We start from the raw sequence: 15,050 nt of genomic DNA, 5'->3' as shown, positions 1-15,050 counted from the left end.
TCTGTTATGTTGGGAAATATTTTATTTTGTTTCGTAAAGAAGTTTTAAAAAAAAATGCATTAAACTTTCATAAAGTGTTTATTACTGTCGGTGGAGAAACTGGAAAATAGCAATTGCTAGAGACCGGAAAAATTCGCGGATTCATTTCACGGTATGATAGAATGCAAACAACTGTACCTTTATATTGCTTCTTCTGATTGGCTCACAGTTTATCTGAAGAAGGACTTCGAGCCGATGAAAATAACTTCAATCAAAAAAAGTATCCGAATCACGAGCGTCCCAGTTGACAGGTGTCACGAGTCAGTAGCCAAAGAGCAGGTGGCATTTGCCTGAGTGTGTAGGGGATTGTGGAGTCTATCCTAGAGATCATCCAAAGAGCGAATTTTTCCAGTCTCTAGCAATTGCTACTACTAGCGACTAGCGAAGAAACATGACAATAAATAAAGTTGAAAATTGCTATCCTGAAAAGTTACAATTTTGTGACACACACACACATACATTATATATACATACATATACACACCTTCGGGGTCCAAATGTGTATATATATATATACATGTGTGTATATATACATGTATATATATATATATATATATATATATATATATATATATATACACACACACACACACATACTCCGAAGGTATGACACGAAATTTTAACTTTTCAGTAGAGCAAGTTTTCAATTTATTTCAATTTTTTTTATTTTCAGGTTTCTTCCGTGGTCGCTAGTAGTAGAAATTGCTATTTTACAATTTATTCACCAACAGTAATAAACACTTTATGAAAGTTTGACACATTTTCTTGAACTTCTTTACGAAACAAAATAATATTTTCAAATTTATACATACACACACACGCGTTGATAAACCTCAGACACCCGTTTGACCGATCGCCATGAAAATTGGCACGTAGAAAAAAAATTGGTTGTCTGTAAAGTTGGTTTACGGACGATAGTTTAACGTAACAACGTCATAACAAAACATTGATGAAATGATTGCATACTTTTATGAATAAAATTAAATCATTTTTATTGAATTATCACTATTTTGTATGGATACAAAGAAGGAGTGAAATGAAATCTACAATTTAATTGATACATTTACTTATTTGCACTTATTAATTCAAATATGTTTATTACTTTAACGAATAGATTATTTTAACTATAACTTTTATACATGTTTTCTATTTAACTTCTTCCAATCTGTGTTATTCTGTTAAGGATAGGACGATGATAGGAAAAGTAGGAAACAATTGGGAGTGTTTAAAGTTTAATGTGCCTCTAAAAAGTCAAATCGATGGTTGTTCCAATCGAGTGAAAGAGAGATAGATGCGGCGCAAGCGTACAATGAGCGCAACGGGACACAGCGTAAAGGGACAAAGTGCGTAACGGGACACTTTTTCGTGCGTGCAGCCGGCGTTCCTCGATTTATTAGACGTTGTCAAGTAAAAAAAAATTCCTCTTGTTCTTCTCCTCTTTACTTCCTTCTAAACGGAGTCGTATTCTCACACTGTTAGAAATTACTGTAAATTTACGGACGCATCGACGAAGAACCTATCGCAAACAAACTTAGGTATAGTTCTTCGTAATTTGAGATGACTGTGTTTTCCTACAGACCAAGTTTCGTGGAAGAAATAGGCGTGTGTTCTTGCAGTCGTACTAATCAGTTTTGAATGTTTTGCTTGTACACCAAGATTATTCTGGTGCATTCGTGTTTAAAGTTTGGTGCCCGCGAATTTAAGAAGATGATAAATGTACGAAGATCCCCAGATAATACGTAACTGGTATACTCATTTCGTAGAGTCAACGTGAAAACGTTTTAACGGTGTAGTTATTTTTTCTTGCGATATTTCAGGTGTTAGTGTATGATTTCAAATAATTTAATAAGACAACCACTATCAAACGTGTCAGACCTAGCACGTATACTTAAAGCATGAAATTATGTGTTATTAAATGTTTGGGTAGGTAGTCTTCGTCTTGAAACACTTATTTTTTTTTTTTTTAATTTGTAGCACGGCATTCGTCAATTCAGGGTTCCAACGACAGGAACACGTGATCACTGTTCGGTCGCAGTTTGGCTGCTTCTTGGAGACCCTCCCACAACACAAAGCGTCTTGTTTCTGTTTTAGAAAACTATGGTGTTTGTTTCGTCTTTCCGTTTTTGTCGTGTTTTTGTCTCGTTTCAACTGTTGTGCTGAATTTTTTTGGGTTCAATATTTTTTGTGTTATCATTTGTAGGGGTTTTTTCGTTCTCTTCTGTTTTTTTTTTTTTTTTAAACTATTGTGTTTGTTTCGTCTTTTCGTTTTGCTGTGTTTTTGTCTCGTTTCAACTGTTTTGCTGATTTTTTTTTTTTGGGTTCAATATTTTTGTCCTGGCATCCATTTCCTTGGTTTTTCCTTATTTTTTGACCATATTCCTGTTATGGAATATTATGTGGTGTTTATATCCTGTTGACAACAGCTTAATTTGTGTTTTTGTGTTTTGTGTTTTTTGTAGTTTTCTTCTACTTTAGCAATGGCGTATGTCCAAAAGCTTACATCAAGACAAAGCGTAAATGCCCGGGTGAGAAAATGAGCTCAGCATTACTGCGAACACTATTCTGCAGTGATGCAGTTGTTTTCACGTAAACGTACAAATGCACAATCATCTGTAATTTTACATGAATAATTTGTGTTACATTTACAAAAGAAGGAAAACAAAAAGGGGGTTGTCTGTAAAGTCGGTTTACGGACGATAATTTTACGCGATAACGTCATAAGAAAACATTGATGAAAATTTGCGTACTTCTTAATTTTGAAATATTATTTACAGTTTTTTTTTTTGCAAATTTAATTTAAATAATTTGTTTAAATATAATCACGAACGATTAGTTAAAAAAAAACCGCCTTAAGCTGTTTTTATATTATAGAAGATTTTCTCGCACCGGTGGTTTGGCCGGTTCTTGCACGCTCGGCTCAGGCGGAACGTGACAATTTTTTCGTGCGTGCAGACCGGCGTTCATCGATTTATAAGACGTTATCACGTCAAAAAAAAATTACCGCGTGGCTGTCAGTAGGAAAAAAAAAAGAAAGAAGAGGAATGCGGCCTTTAGCAAACAACGAGGTCAGCTCTCCCCCCTTCCTTTTTTTTTAATCCGCAGACATCGACGTGGCTTCTGGAAGACGTGAGAGTAACCGGGTCAAACTCTTCACGCGGCATTGCAGTCGGGAATGCCCGCGGGGTGACGGTTCCGAGACAAGTGAAAGTGCAGTTCTGGTAACCCGCGCGGTATGAAACACAACTGCAGGAAATTCCCCAAGAGTCATCGTCGATACTTATCTCCCCCATCTCCCCCTCCTCCCCCCCTTTTTTTCTCACCCACCACTACCACCACCACAGAAGAAGGAAAAAAAAATTATTGCGTTGCCGTTTGTCTTTTCTTTTCCCAAGAATTTTTTCTGACTCCGCCGATGTCCTACATATTCTCGCGGTCTCCGAGCGAAGATAAAGTGAAATGTCTTTAATCCCGCAATATACGGTTCGCCACATTGCGTAATCCGGCACCAATAGAGCCACTCTCCGTTTTGATTTTATTCTGGTTGTGTTAAAAATTGAGGGGAGCGGATGTTCGCTCTGGTTTTTTGACTTTGCCGCCAGGGCACATTTCCTGCGCTTCCGGTAGTTTCAGTTATCTATGAGTAGAGACAGGAAAAATTCGCGGATTCATTTCACGATATGCTAGAATCCAAACAACTGTACATTTATATTGCTTCTGTGATTTGCTTACAGTTTATCTGAAGGACTTTTAGCCAATGGGAAACCTTCAACCAAAAAAGTATCCAATCGCAAGCGTCCCAGTTGAAAAGTGTCACGAGTCAATAGCCAATGAGCAAGTAGCATTTGCCTGAGTATGTAGAGGGTTTAGAGTCTATCCTAGAGGTCATCGAAAGCGCGAATTTTTCCAGTCTCTATCTATGAGTTCACCATTAAGGTCGGTTTTCATCTCAGCAAAGCGCTTTCTGTTTTCTAGTTGGTTACACTTCATATTTCACGGGTACACTCCCGTAATGATTTACGACGTGTAACATGTCAGCTCTCGGAATAAGTGCATTTGGTAGGAATGATTTCGTGAATGGAACGTAAGTCAAGCAACGGAAATGCGATAAACACGGTGCTGCCATCTGTGGCACAAACGCAGATGGCAAAGGATAAACTTCGTAATAACAGTTTAACGAATGTTTAACAACGTGGACAGTATTTTAATAATACTCCTGGCTGAAAATCAGGTTCAAAGACGGGGGTGATTTTTTTCTCAAGACTTTTTTCGGTTTATTTTGGAGCCGTCTCATTATATAGTTTAAATTTCGGTCTGCAGTCGACGTAGCTGCTCCGGCTGTGAATTCTAGCGGCGGGTGCGGAAACTAGGCGTGATTAGCGTCCAGACGCGTAGTTAAAAAAAAACAATCAATATGCGCCATTTATCGCGCCTGGCATTATTTTAAAGAGAAAACATGAATTTGTCTAGTTACGGAGATTAAATGTTAAACATTACTTATTAAAAAAAATTGGTTGTCTGTAAAGTCGGTTTACGGACGATAGTTTACCGTGACAACGTCATAACAAAACATTGATGAAATGATTGCATACTTTATGAATAAAATTGAATCATTTTTATCTTAATAATAAAAGAATAAATACTTCAAATTATACTAGTAATCAGATTTTTAAAATGCAAGAATAATTAACCTTTATTGCCGAAATTGTTGTTGTAATAAGCAATGAAAACCACATTAACTTTTCACTTCACTTTATAAACAGTCGAGTGAAAGAGAGATAGATGCGGCGCAAGCGTACAATGACCGTAACGGGACACAGCGTAACGGAACAATGTACGTAACGGGACACAGCGAAACGGAACAATGTGCGTAACGGGACACTTTTTCGTGCGTGCAACCGGTGTTCATCGATTTATTAGACGTTGTCACGTGAAAAATTGGTGTTCCTGTTTAAACTATACTTCCGTTAGGTAACCCGTAATGATGTTCCAACTTTTAACTGTATTACCTTTGAGAAGGTAGCATGTTAATTTTTCACGAAAAGGTTGCAAAACCAGTTGTGCGCTTAAAAAAAAAAAAAAAAAAAACACTGTAGCATCGTCTGTGTTTCGTGATCAGCTAAGTGTAAGTGTATTTCCAAGGAAATGATGATCTACAGCAATTCCGTGCAATGCAAACGCGTCCTGAATGGCGCAACCGAATAAGGCTATGTATGGCTATCTTTCACGCGGCCGCCAATTACGAGGGAGAAACCGCTGGAACGGGCATACTACCATCTTGCCGTCTGTTGAGCTTCCAGATGTTTTAGCAAGAAAAAAAAAACGTCTGCCCCTACCTGCTATAAACAATACCGAAGACGGCTGGTTAGGTGTCTTTTTTTTAAAAAAAATACATTACTAAGGGCCAGCAAAAAAACTTAAGTGCCTGTAAAAGTCGCAACGATAAGTAATGTTTAAGGAATTAATTTTTTAGAAAAACATTTTTATTTAAAACACTGGAAATCTCAACACATACATAAAATTTTAAACTGTAGGCCTATACTCCGAAACAACAATAATATCATTGATTTATTAAGAATTTTCAACTAAAGACTATAAAATGAATGAACTAAAGCAAACACATTTAGGGTAAATAGGGTGAAATTAGGGTGAAATGTTATTTTATTTTGATTTAAGTTACGAAATAAGTTTTTTTTTTGGTGAAAACTTGCATGTATCCCTTTTTGAAGTTAACAGTAACCACACATAACACAAAATTCCCTGAAGCATGTTTATCATGATTATGAAAGCGGTAATTGCAAGCCCCTTTGATTAAAAAAAACTAAAAAAAAATTGTTTTTTTTGTTACAGTCGCAGTGAAAAATTAGGTAGGTACACATTATAGGGCCTATGCCTCATTACCTTTATGCGGAAGGCTTTAAACCAGGCATGAGTTCCCGAATATATATTACTTACGTAAACTGTTTGATTATGCTAAGTAAAAATTAATGGTTGAGAATTTTTTTTTATTGTATTTTAAATACCAAAATTTTTCAATATACCAGTGTCCCAGAACCTGTTACTACACGCCCCATTTAGGAGATTTTAGGGTACTGACTAACAAATTGAGCTCACTTAATTTAATAAACGTGTGTTAATTTCAGATGACACCTAATTACTTAATGCATTTTAGTGCTCGCGTACACAACCCGTTCGCTTGTGACCAGGATCTTGTTTATCCTTGTGTATCCTTAAAGTCCTGCGCAGTTCACCTACGGCATTTAGCTCATGTTTACGTCGACGTGATTGGCTGGTTGGCCTCGTGTGCATAACAGTCATGCAGTTTATGTAATCTGTTTTATGTACCTGCTGGAAATTTCTGTATCATTTTTTTTAATCGTATAAAACTTTAATAGCTTTTTTATGTTTACGGGATCATGTGCAGTGTGAAAAGCAAAACGGAAACCTTACAGAACTAAACGTCGAAAATATTTACCTACCTGGTAAATCTTTATGCTCAAAACAGAATTTTTTTTTCTTTTTATCACGTTTGGATACACTTTCACATTTGTAATGTGTCTTCAAATGTTGCTTACGTTATTTTTTTTTTTTAATTTTTAACGTAGCTCACAGCGGAATTATTTTCGGTCACTTATCATTATATCTATAGCTTGCTTTCTCGTATCTAAAATAATATTTTTCTCACTCAGTTCAATAGAAGACAAAATGTTACATTTTTAAGCACGTCAACTGTCTACAGGACAACACAAAGTCCTACAATGTTTTTTTTAGCGCATTCTGTATGGCATTTTATGGACGCATTTGGTTTGGAAAGACTTGACGACAGCCATGATTAGAGTTGGTCGTGTTAATGTGGTCGTGGTATTGTGACCCTACGCTCTTAGCTCTGTCGTGGTGGAACGATATACGACGCCTGAGTCGGGTTTGTCGTGTCTTTGTGGCTCCTGCTTTAAACATGTTACGCTCAATTTTTTTTATATCTGGAAACAGAGCAGACCGAAACAAGGACAGAGCTAATGGCAGAAATCGTGTGTTTGAAAGAGAGGGAGAGAGAGTAAAATGCATATTTAAATGCACACTGTAATCTAAGGATGACACACGCTGTACAACTGCTAGGTTTTCTGCTAGTCCCTAAGTCCGTGGAGACCACGTGATGGGTTTGGTCGGACCCGGGTTTTTTTTTCCCGCACAAGTGAGGAAACAAGGTGGACGTTGCTGTGGGCCGGTAGGTTTTCCCGGGGAACTCCATTTCCCCCGCATCAAACCAATCTGTTCAATGCTCCATAGTCAATGCCATAGTCTTCCATCGCGAAGCTCACTGAATTCCATTCATAGGTTTGTGTCTTTCTCTCCCCCCCCCCTTTCCTATTCACAAAACGGTAGTTCAACGAGAAATATTTCCGAAGTCTAGTTAACTATAGAGTACCTAAGAATTAACAGTAATAGATATTTAAGTCCTGTCGTTAAAACACAACTCTGTTCATAGGACTGTAATTTTAAGGGCAGTTTTAATTCTTACCGTAAAATCTCAAACCAATACAATTGTATACACAAAGTAATATATTTAAAACAAAACAAATACTTTCTTTTAATTATTAAGTCAACATTAAACCATTACACTCGTAAAACTAATTGTCATGTTTTCAAGGATATGTTTAAGTCTTACGTCAAATATATAAAACCACTACACTCTTGTACACACAAAGTCATATTTTCAGGAGACAAATAATTCTTAATGTTTTTTTTTCTTTCATTCAATCGAAGTCAACCATGAATTATACATTCGTAAACGCATAATATATATACTTACTAGCTGAAGTACTCGGCGTTGCCCGGGCTAAACACATCATAATATAAGGAACGTCACTACTGAGTTTCAAATTTATATGACATACACTTTAAAAACTGGACATTTTGATTTTAAAGTCCCAATGATTGCACAATCTCGGTGCATCAAAACTACGCATCAGCAAAACCGGGACACCAATTTTCAGCTTCGTTTTATGTGAAGGCAGGTAACCCCTAGGCAAGACGTAACGGACGCACAAAACGCGTTACAAATTCAAGGAAACGCCATCTATGACGAAGTTTTAAACTAAACTGTTATTAGCACCTTTAGTTCGTTAGCAGCCGCGAGATTTACTCGGATGGGTTTAGCCAAGGAGAAGGATAGGACGTATATGACCGTGTGACGGACATAGAGAAATTACACAAACCCTATGACTTACCTTCTATGATGTGTTATTATAAAACAGAATTTACCCCTTTTAAAGTCCCTAAGCGATGGAATTTTGAAATTACATAGTGTACAAGTCCTTGTCAGAATTGTAACGGGAGAGGAAAATTATTGATGGTCCGAAAAATGAAAATTAATTAAAAATAATAAAAATAATTCTAGTAAAAGAAAAAAAATAAATTAAACACAGAGAGAGAAAAAAACAATAGTTTAGGTTTGCGATTTAAAGTGATAAAAAGTATTTAAATACTAATTGAACTCTTATGAGGGTACTGATTGCTTCGTTGTTAATATCACACGGTTTTTTTACTTGTATGGGAAAATTAAGAATGATAAGGCATCTAGTGCGTGGCAACAATGTTAATAGGCAATAGGAAATAAACTTCTAGCGCATGCGGCATTGTCAACACACATTTCGTATGTGTACTGCATGTTGTATCTAACCCCCTCCAACGCGTTTTATTCTTAATTGGACTTTTAGTAAGAATTCCCTAATGTTATTGATAATATAATATAGCCTATAGCCTTCCTCGATAAATTTACTATCCAACACTGAAAGAATTTTTCAAATCGGACCAGTGGTTCCTGAGATTAGCGCGTTCAAACAAACAAAGAAACTCTTCAGCTTTATAATATTAGTATAGATGTGTAACATCTTCGCTCTCCGTACACGGCATCTGGTGGGAGTAATAAATAACTTGAATGCGAAGGAAGTCAAGGAACGGGAATGTGTAACAACCACGGTGCTGACATCTGTGGCAGATAGCGCGAACCGAAGTTCACAAAGCAAAAGCGAAAACTTATAGTATGAACTATTTAATGAATTTTAACAATAGGGACAGTATTTTAATACAATTACTTGTCGAAAATGTGGTACAAACACAGGATTTAGTATTTATTTAAATTCCCCCCCCCCCCAGTTTTATAGGAGCCGTTTTACTATATAGTTTAAAATTTCGCTCTACAAATGGAATGATTAGATAGTCGACGTAGCTGCTCCGGCAGCGAATTCTAGCGGCGGGTGGTGAAAACACGCGTGATTCGCGTCAATAAATCTGCATGTGTATATTTATAACAAGAACACATTAATTTACTCGTTTTCGAAGGTAAGACGTTTACACATCCCTGAAAACCACTGAAAGACTCGCTCTACTTTTTTTTGGTTTTAATTACAGGAATAGTTCTGAACGTCGATTCTTGAAGTGTACATGAATCGCAAAGAAGCGAGCTTTTGACGTGACAACGTCTAATAAATCGATGAACGCCGGCTGCACGCACGAACAAGTGTCCCGTTACGTACTTTGTCCCGTTACGCTGTGTCCCATCACGCTCGTTGTATGCTTGCGTCGCAACTATCTCTCTTCCATTCGATTCGAACAGCAATCGATTTGAATTCTTCGAGGCACATTAAACTTGAAACACTCCCATTCTTTTCCTACTCTGCCTATCATTGTTCTACCCTTTACAGAATAACACAGATTGGAAGAAGTTAAATAGCAAACATGTATAAAAGTTAAAGTTAAAATAATCTGTTCGTTAAAGTAATAAACATATTTGAATTAATGAGTGCAAATAAAAGTAAATTTTTCAATTAAAATGTAGATTTCATTTAACTCCTTCTTTGTATCCATACAAAATAGTGATAATTCAATAAAAAATGATTCAATTTTATTCATAAAAGTATGCAATCATTTCAGCAATGTTTTGTTATGACGTTGTAACGTTAAACTATCGTCCGTCAACCGATTTTACAGACAACCAAAATGTTTGAAGCGCTGGTGACGACCGGCTCTGACGCACCCGGATGCACTTCGCGTCTGCTTTCTCCGCTGTCCGTGTTCCTTCGCCGCTGAAAAACGTCTGCGCGCGAAGGGAGAGCAAGCTTGCCTCATCGCCCGCCGACGACGCAACGGCGCACGTCTCAACTCGTTCACTCGCGGGAACCCGTCTGTGTTAGCGAGGCGGGATGATAAGCGCGACGCTCGCTGGTGCTTCTAGCGCGGTGTCTCCTCTGGACTGGCGCGCAGTCTTCTCGTCGTGCACAGGATAACTGTGAAATTAGATCGGTGACCTGACCGTAACACTACACGGCGGAGAAATGAAGTCAAAGGTGTAATGCAAGTCCCTATAAGTGCTTTCAAGAATCTTTTGTTGTTTTGACGCCTAAAAAATTACTCCGAAAACACGCCTTTTAGTCATTTTCAACGCTTCTTAAAAATTGGGTTTTTGAAAAACTTAATCCGAATTAAAAAGTACTTTTCCGCCCTCAGTGAATTCAAAAAAGGCTTTTCGTACGCAGACACCCCCCCCTCCTCACCAACTCAGATATGTTGAGCAGTTTTGAAATCGCGTTTTTTTTTCCTGGAGCTCTGCGCACCGTGTGTGTGCCCGGGCAGACGGGTAAGGGGGGGGGGCGCCTTTGACATGTCCCACTAAGTGCTGGGTCGTTCTCAGGGTGGTTCAGGAGGGGAAGGTGGGGGGGGGGTATTGCACCACTGAGCCTCGCTGGACTTTTATCGCCCCGCGAAGAAAATTTACACGATGTTTCAATTGCAGAGCGCGATACTTGCGGCTACGCCCTTTATCCGCAACAAGTAACACCGCCTGCGTGCATCAACGGCGCGCGGGTAATTCAAACAGTGTTGCTCGAAGCCGTGTGTTCACCGAGGCTGCAATGCCTTTCATTCATTTTTTATTTTCACTTAATGGCTCGGGCTTTCTCTCGCTCCAACTTCATTTTTTTTTGCCCACCGTATAATTTGTTTAAGAGTTGTTTCAATTTTTTTTTTTTAACTCAATACCTCCCTCGTACTTTTTTGTTCTGCTAAAATATTCTTAACAGATGTAAATGGAATAGAAATATTCGTGTAAGATCACAGATATTAAAACTATTCTTCGCGGTAATACTGGGTTCGGATATACTTACCTTGGAATTTATATGCTTTGTGATGTCCCAGTACCTTCGATAGTTGAAAGTTATTTGTTCCCTGAGTTGCTTTCCGGTATAACGAGGCACATTAGCAAGCACAATGCAACAAAATTATTTGAAAAATCATCACCAATTTTCTTTAGAAATTTCGAGTACTAGGTATATTGAAAAAACTTATTTCATGCATGCCTATAACGAACTGTTAAAGCATAACAACCATCGTCACACATTTTCAGCCAAAATAACGTTTGTTCGCAGTTTTAAGCATTATTACCAATTTTCTTAGTATTAGTAATTTTTATTATTATTTATACTGTCCTATTATTTAGAGTATTTTTTGGGATCTTGGATAACTTGTTGTTTTCAGTTAGAAAAAAAGAAAATCTCTTTTCCGGTTTAAAAATATACATGAAACAAAGTGATAACACTCCACCCGGTGAGGCGGTTTGTAACCCAAAGTCTACCCCCCCCCCCTACCCCAACCAGGAAACCTTCGCCCAAACACTATGTATAGGTGTATGTACACGCGTATGTATACGTAAATGTATGCAAAACTGGTTGGAGGGTCGCGTTCGGAATGTTAAGGACTGTGTTGAAGTGAAACTTCTTTGTTGAGAGGGCTAAAATTTTCGAGAGTTTGAAAAGGGGGGGGGGGATAGTTAGGTACGTGGTGGGGGGAACCGGTAGAGGAGGAGAGTGCGTCAGCGGCGACGCCACTCCAACGCATGCGCTAGCGGTCGAATGGGAATAGGTACGTATCGTAGCATGCTGTATGCTAGTTGTAACAGATGGAAGGGGAGACGACAGGGGAGAGGTAGAAATGACGCATCAGTAATGCTGCTTGAGTTTGCCTACTCCTCAGTTTTCGTAACGGTTAACGATTGACCCTGACATATTTATTTTATTTTTATTTATTTTTTTCTTATTTTGAGATCCTTATTATTAGAGACCGGAAAAAATACGCGAATTAATTTCGTGATAGCTAAAATACAAATAGTTATACCTCAGTGCTGCCTCTGCTATTGGCTCACAACTCACCTGGATGACTCTGGGCCAATGAGAAACACCCGACCATAGCTTTATACGAATCACAGGATGCTACGTTGGGACGTCTCACAAGACAGCAGCCAATGAGTGGGTGACATTTGAACCGAGTGTACGTAGAACTATGGAGTTCATCCTATACAGGCCATTGAACCCGCGAATTTTTCCGGTCCCTACTTATTATTAGAGTCCCGGAAAATTCGCGGATTCTTCTAGTCTCAGGATAGAATTTAAAAGTTATAGGTGTGCTCGACCCAATATACTTTTCGATTGGTTGATTTCTTAGCGAGAACATTTTTATCCTTCTTATTTGGCACTACCTGATTCGCTTACTACTCTCATAGCTGGACATCGTTGGCTCACGGTCGTAGAGGGGCGTGTCCAGATAACTGCGGTCCAATCATGAACACAGTGCGACAGTGTAGAGGTTTGCATTCTAGCTTGCGACTAAATGAATGCGCGAAAATTCCGTGGCTCTACTTATTATTCACAATCATTAAATATTGTTCTATAAAAAAATTACTAATGATTCATTTCTAAGTGAACTGAACAAGCGAGAGGTGTCACTCCGCGCGGAGTGCCGGATGGTAGAACCAGCACGGCGGCGAGGTGCCGGTCCATCGGACCGGGCAGGGGTGTCTGACCCGTGTCGAGAACAGAACTGGTCTTAGCGCGTCCGGGCCTTTATAAGGCGAGGTCTGTCGTCTCTCCGCGGACGCCCTGTCACGCTGCCAGCATCTCCGTCTCCCGAAACTAACTTCCACAAGCGACGTCCGCGCGGTGGAAACGGGACGGGAAACAAATGACTTTCGATCTTCTCCGTCGGGTAAAGGCGAAGAGATAACCTCGCGCTTTTTTTTTTTTTTTTTTTCCGTGTGTGTAACATCCTGAGCTCTGGGTACACGGCGTTCGGTAGGAGCATTTAAGTCGAGATGCGACGGAAGTCACAAGGAACGGAAATGTGTACCCTCAGTGTTACCGCCCGTAGAGGATGGAGCGAAAACAAGTTCACAAAACCAAAAAGAAAAATTTATACACTTATTAAAATAAAATTGGTTGTCTGTAAAGTCGATTTACGGACGATAGTTTAACGTGACAACGCCATAACAAAACATTGATGAAATGATTGCATACTTTTATGAATAAAATTAAATCATTTTAATTTTAATAATAAAAGAATAAATACTTGAAATTATACTAGTAATCAGATTTTTAAAATGCAAGAATAATTAACCTTTATTGCCGAAATTGTTGTTGTAATAAGCAATGGAAACCACATTCACTTTTCACTTCACTTTATAAACAGTTGACGAAACAGTTCACGTGTAGATGTAAGTTGTGTGCTGCCGCTGTCTTTCTTCTCCTCGGACGCATAGGCCAATCGAGTGGAAGAGAGATAGATGCGGCGCAAGCGTACAATGAGCGTAACGGGACACAGAGTAACGGAACAATGTGCGTATCGGGACACTTTTTCGTGCGTGCAGCCGGCGTTCATCGATTTATTAGACGTCACGTAAAAAATCTTCACCATCAATTTACGAATTAACGCTGATTACAAATTATCCAGGGATCTTCGTAAATGTATGAATATCTTCGTAAATTTATGGACACTGAATTCACTCACTTTGAACATGAACGAAATATAATATTCTTTCTATATACACAAAAAACATTCAAAAAATTGTTAATTCCTTAGTAAGAACACTCTTCTTTTGAACACGTGTTCGTTTAACTTTGTTAAAAACAGAAACTTACAACTCGGAAATCGAAATATGACGTAGTTCATACAAATATTCAGTTATTTAAAATTAAGAAAGAACTCTTCGTTTGTTTGAATTAAATACTTCGTTCGAAATTCCGTCAGTTTACTGTAATTTCTAAGAGCGTAGTATAAACTGTTGTGTGAATTTCAACAAGATGGACAGTATTTTTAATAATATGCCATTTCTTGTCGAACAACAGGTCCAAAGCAGGGGTTTAGTATTTGTTCAAATATTTTTCGGTTTTATCGGAGCCATTTCATTATATAGTTTAAAATTTCGGTCTGATAACACAGGTCTGCGAAATGTTTTTTGAAAAGTTGCTTTTGTTAAATGGTTAATATTTGTTTTAATTGTCTTAAAATAAGTAAAAACGGTATTCATATGATATATACCACGTCACATTTATCAGATTTAGATGATATATTATTTGAATATGAAAAAGAACAAAAAAATATTTAATAAAATGAATGAGAATCATTTTAGAATATTTTATAAAGTTTTATTGAGTCTATAGCTATTAAAATACAACATTAAGGTAAACATGAAGAAAACAATTAATAATAACGTCTTATTTTTGAAAAAAAAAGGCGCGATTTGTTGGTTTTCGTTTATGATTATTTTTATTTAATCTCTGTGTATCATCCAGCAATAGTCCGCCATCACATTAACGTCCCAACGGCCTTGATATCTTCTTTCCATCTCTTTTATGTCCTGATGAAACCGTTCACCTTGTTCTTCACTGTAGTCGCCTAGATTTTTTGGGAAACAATCAATGTGAGACTTCCAAAAATGAATTTTCAGACTCATATTACAGCCTTAATTTTTATAGGCGTTTAACATTTCCTGGACAATATTTTTATACGCAGGATCTTGTGTGTTGCCTAGAATCTTAGATACGACATTTTTAAAGCCATGCCAGGCATTTCGTTCCAAGGTTGTCATCACTTTTTCAAATTCTGTATCCCTAATCAGTTTCCTGATACCAGGTCCCGTAAATATTCCCTCTTTCAACTTCGCATCAGATAAGTAGGGAAACATGAAC

General features: G+C 37.9%; 1 protein-coding gene and 1 long non-coding RNA gene across 2 annotated transcripts in view; one reads left to right on the top strand and one right to left on the bottom strand.

Moving 5' to 3' along the window:
* LOC134540787 (uncharacterized) overlaps window positions 1–15,050 on the bottom strand; it is a 660,317-nt gene that overhangs the window by 161,952 nt on the left and 483,315 nt on the right. The gene's annotated exons all lie outside the window — the stretch shown is intronic.
* Window positions 1–15,050, top strand: part of LOC134540785 (Krueppel-like factor 5) — a 305,075-nt gene that overhangs the window by 148,918 nt on the left and 141,107 nt on the right. The window lies entirely within an intron of this gene.

Source organism: Bacillus rossius, chromosome 17 (genome assembly GCF_032445375.1).
Source record: "Bacillus rossius redtenbacheri isolate Brsri chromosome 17, Brsri_v3, whole genome shotgun sequence".
In the NCBI taxonomy this organism is placed as follows: Eukaryota; Metazoa; Arthropoda; class Insecta; order Phasmatodea; family Bacillidae; genus Bacillus; species Bacillus rossius.
This window is presented reverse-complemented; position numbering and strand designations above follow the sequence as displayed.